We start from the raw sequence: 4,602 nt of genomic DNA, 5'->3' as shown, positions 1-4,602 counted from the left end.
CCCCTTTCCAAGGATTTCTAATCAGAGGCGAATCATTTGCCTCTCTGCTTTGTCTGTCTGACAACAGCCATATTGACAACTAACACCTCCGAGGAGCTCCGAGGGAACTGTAGTCCTGCCCCCGCGCAGGCTGCCAGGATGCTGACGCGTCCTCTTCACACTAAAAACTACAAATCCCTGCACGGAGCGCGAGGATGGAGCTGATGTACAGTTGTCACAAAAGGCGATGCAGTTTTTAATGTGACCACAGTCGGCTTCACCCTGCTGCTGTGGCTCTACCACAGGGGTGTCTAACTCTGGGACTGGGAGGGTCGCTGGTTCGAGTCCCTGTGTGGACCATGCGTGGAGTAGTGGCTGGAGAGATGCCAGTTCATCGGTGTGTGTGTGTGTGTGTGTGTGTGTGTGTGTGTGTGTGTGTGTGTGTGTGTGTGTGTGTGTGTGTGTGTGTGTGTGTGTGTGTGTGTGTGTGTGTGTGTGTGTGTGTGTGTGTGTGTGTGTGTGTGTGTGTGTGTGTGTGTGTGTGTGTGTGTGTGTGATAATAACAACAGAGTGACACAATTTAATTTCCCTTGTGGGATAAATAAAGTAATTCTTCTTCAAAACTGGGACAAAGTTGCAGCCAAACTCAAATGTGCATGTGTTCCTTCTCTCCAGATGTGTAACGTTGAACCTTTCCAGTGCAGCTCCTTGTTCTTGTCGTGGTGTTTCTTCTGTTTGATTCTTTGGTTACAGCCACGGTGACAAACAGCTCTTTACCTTCACACACAGATCATCTGCTGAAAGCTCCTGTCCTCCATCTTTCTTTGGGTCGTTTTTGGGGAGGGGTGGATTCAGTGTGTCTGCAGAGACTGGCAGCATGGATGCTCATGTGTGTGAACAGAAAAGTAGACGTGGATGAGCTTTATACTCACGGGCCAGCTCTCACAGAACCTGGATATGATCTTAGGGACAAATATAATAACACCGCGCGCCAGATTTGACCCACGGGCCTGAGTTTGACACCCCTGCTCTACCACTTCACCAGCCACCAGCTGCCACACTAGAGTAACAGATTACATGTGTAGCTGTGTGACAGTTTCATATTTGTTTGTATAATGGAAACAAATTAGTTGTTGTCATTTTATTCTTTTAAATTAAAACTATTACAAATAAACCTGAGTTAAGGTACAGTAATCAACCCAAGGAGGAGGATAAGGAGAACATCAGATGGCGCTTTAGCACGCGTTGTGGCTCCTAGAGGACACTTTAACACACGTTTTGGCTCTTAGAGGACACTTTAGCACATGTTTTGGCTCTTAGAGGGAACTTTAGCACATGTTTTGGCTCCTAGAGGACACTTTAGCACATGTTTTGGCTCCTAAAGAGCACATTAGCATGTGTTTTGGCTTCCAGAGGACACTTTAGCACATGTTTTGGCTCCCAGAGGACACTTTAGCACACGTCTTGGCTCTTAGAGGGAACTTTAGCACATGTTTTGGCTCTTAGAGGGAACTTTAGCACATGTTTTGGCTCCTAGAGGACACTTTAGCACATGTTTTGGCTCCTAAAGAGCACATTAGCATGTGTTTTGGCTCCCAGAGGACACTTTAGCACACGTTTTGGCTCCTAGAGGGCACTTTAACACATGTTTTAGCTCTTAGAGGACACTTTAGCACACGTTTTGGCTCCTAGAGGGCACTTTAACACATGTTTTGGCTCCTAGAGGACACTTTAGCACATGTTTTGGCTCTTAGAGGGAACTTTAGCACAGGTTATGGCTCCTAGAGGGCACTTTAGCACATGTTTTGGCTCTTAGAGGGGACTTTAGCACATGTTTTTGCTCTAAGAGGGAACTTTAGCACATGTTTTGGCTCCTAGAGGACACTTTAGCACATGTTTTGGCTCCTAGAGGGCACTTTAGCACACGTTTTGGCTCTTAGAGGGAACTTTAGCACATGTTTTGGCTCTTAGAGGACACTTTAGCACATGTTTTGGCTCTTAGAGGGAACTTTAGCACATGTTTTGGCTCCTAGAGGGCACTTTAACACATGTTTTGGCTCCTAGAGGGCACTTTAGCACATGTTTTGGCTCCTAGAGGACACTTTAGCACATGTTTTGGCTCCTAGAGGGCACTTTAGCACATGTTTTGGCTCCTAGAGGACACTTAAACACATGTTTTGGCTCCTAGAGGACACTTTAGCACGCCACCCCCTCCCCCCCTCGTTGTTGCGACTACAATCTTGAGACACTAGATGGCAGTGTTCTGCTCAGTCTCCAAATTCCACCTTTAACCAACTGGATTACCAACCTAAATAATCTGTTGGGGTTAAGCAACATTAGATAGTATCACCTCCTAAAGCAGACTCAGCTTAGTTTTACTTTCATAACCTAGGATATAGTTATAAAACCTGCAAACATAAAGACCTATTTGCATCTTTTTAGGACTTAATGTTTCAGGTGGTTTACTCAGCAGTGAGGAGACATTCAAAGGCTTAATTCTGGAGGGGAGATGGATCCAGGTGGCTAACTTAGCATGCACATCAGTTAGGCATTTCAAATGGAAAGCACAGCCCATTTACGTTAAACATTAATATTTGCTTCATTTCAGCCTGCACCTGCTTTGCCTCTGCAGAGTCTTTGCAGTTACACAATAAATGTTTCCTTGAAATTAAGGTTCAGAGCTAACAGAAAGAATAACATGTTTAGTGTCAGATAAAACAAGGGTGGTGATCGTCTAATGCATAGTTTGATTGGGTCTACCGGGCACAGTGCCGCGCAGAGGGTCAGGGTTCCTCCTGGCCTTCACACGCAAAATGTCACTCAAAGAGACATGGACCAACCAGGAAAAGATGCAAAATCACCACAAAGAAACACAACAAGACTACAAAGAGACACAACAAGACTACAGAGAGACACAACAAGACTACAAAGAGACACAACAAGACTACAAAGAGACACAACGAGACTACAAAGAGACACAACAAGACTACAAAGAGACACAACGAGACTACAAAGAGACACAACGAGACTACAAAGAGATCAAAACAGAGATGCAAAACAACTGCAAAGAGACACAAAATGACTACACAAAGACACAAAATGACTACAAAAAGACTCAAAACACCTACAAAGAGACGCAAAACTGCTACAGAGACACAACACAACTACAAAGAGACACTAGATGACTACAAAGAGGCACACAATGATTACAAAGACACAAAACAATTACAAAGAAACACAAAACAACAACACAGAGACACTAAATGACTAAAGGGAGACTACAAATGCCTACAAAGAGACAGCAAACATCTACAAAGAGACACAAAATGACTACAAAGAGACATTAAATTACTACAAAGAGACACAAAACAACTACAACAAGACACAAAACTACTACAAAGAGATGCAAAACTACTACAAAGACACATAAAACAACTACAAAGAGACACAAAACAACAACAAAAAGAGACTAAACTAAATCAAAGTGAGTCTTGCTCCTATGTAGAGACGTGTGGGTCTCTTGCACGTGTGCACCCAGGGGACCATGGGCTCATCACCCACCCGTGGGTCCAGAGGTCACGCTGTAAAACTGTGAGCAGGACGCAGGACGCAGGACGCAGGACGCAGGACGCAGCGAACGACAGGCGCTCGGCTCTCCGCTCTCCTTTAACAGCCAAAGTGCTTCTGAGCGAGACAGGCCTCTGATCTGCCACAGCGGAGGTGTTAAGTAGTCCGGTGCATTTTGAAACGTTTAAATGGTACAAAAGAACATGATGAATATTGATGCTGTCATTAAGCAGTCGTCTGTGATTTAATGGTCATGAATAATGCATCATGGTCTCATCATACTCACGTAGGGTGCTGGCTGTATTCACAGTCAGCTGAGATACATAACAGCTTTCACTCAGAGCCGAGCGCCACAGACTTTGTAAATGAGGCGCGAGTGTTGCTATGCAGAATCGGTTTGATTCCCAGCGGTGGCCATACTGCCCCCGTGTGACAACGATCGTCCAGAAGAACTCTGGGAGAATAAATGAGCTGGTTTGTGTTTGTGTTGTTCGGTCTGTCCGTACGGACCGGACACAATCAAACGTGTCTTTAGTTTAGGTTTCTTTAGAATCCACTTCAAACAGTTTGGGTCTCCTGCTCCTTCTCCTCTTCTCTTGATATCATTTGATTTGTGTTCGTCAAATAATTTGATTTGTGCCCTCTAGGTGCCAAAACGCGTGCTAAAGTGTCCTCTAGGAGCCAAAACATGTGCTAAAGTGCCCTCTAGGAGCTAAAACATGTGCTAAAGTGTCCTCTAGGAGCCTAAACATGTGCTAAAGTGTCCTCTAGGAGCCTAAATGTGTGCTAAAGTGTCCTCTAGGAGCCAAAGAGTGTGTTAAAGTGTCCTCTAGGAGCCAAAACATGTGCTAAAGTGTCCTCTAGGAGCATAAACATGTGCTAAAGTGTCCTCTAGGAGCATAAACATGTGTTAAAGTGTCCTCTAGGAGCCTAAACGCGTGCTAAAGTGTCCTCTAGGAGCCAAAACATGTGCTAAAGTGTCCTCTAGGAGCATAAACATGTGTTAAAGTGTCCTCTAGGAGCCTAAACGTGTGCTAAAGTGCCCTCTAGGAGCCA

Source organism: Echiichthys vipera, assembly GCF_963691815.1.
Source record: "Echiichthys vipera genome assembly, chromosome: 19".
NCBI classification, from domain to species: Eukaryota; Metazoa; Chordata; class Actinopteri; order Perciformes; family Trachinidae; genus Echiichthys; species Echiichthys vipera.
Note: the sequence above shows the minus strand (reverse complement) of the source record.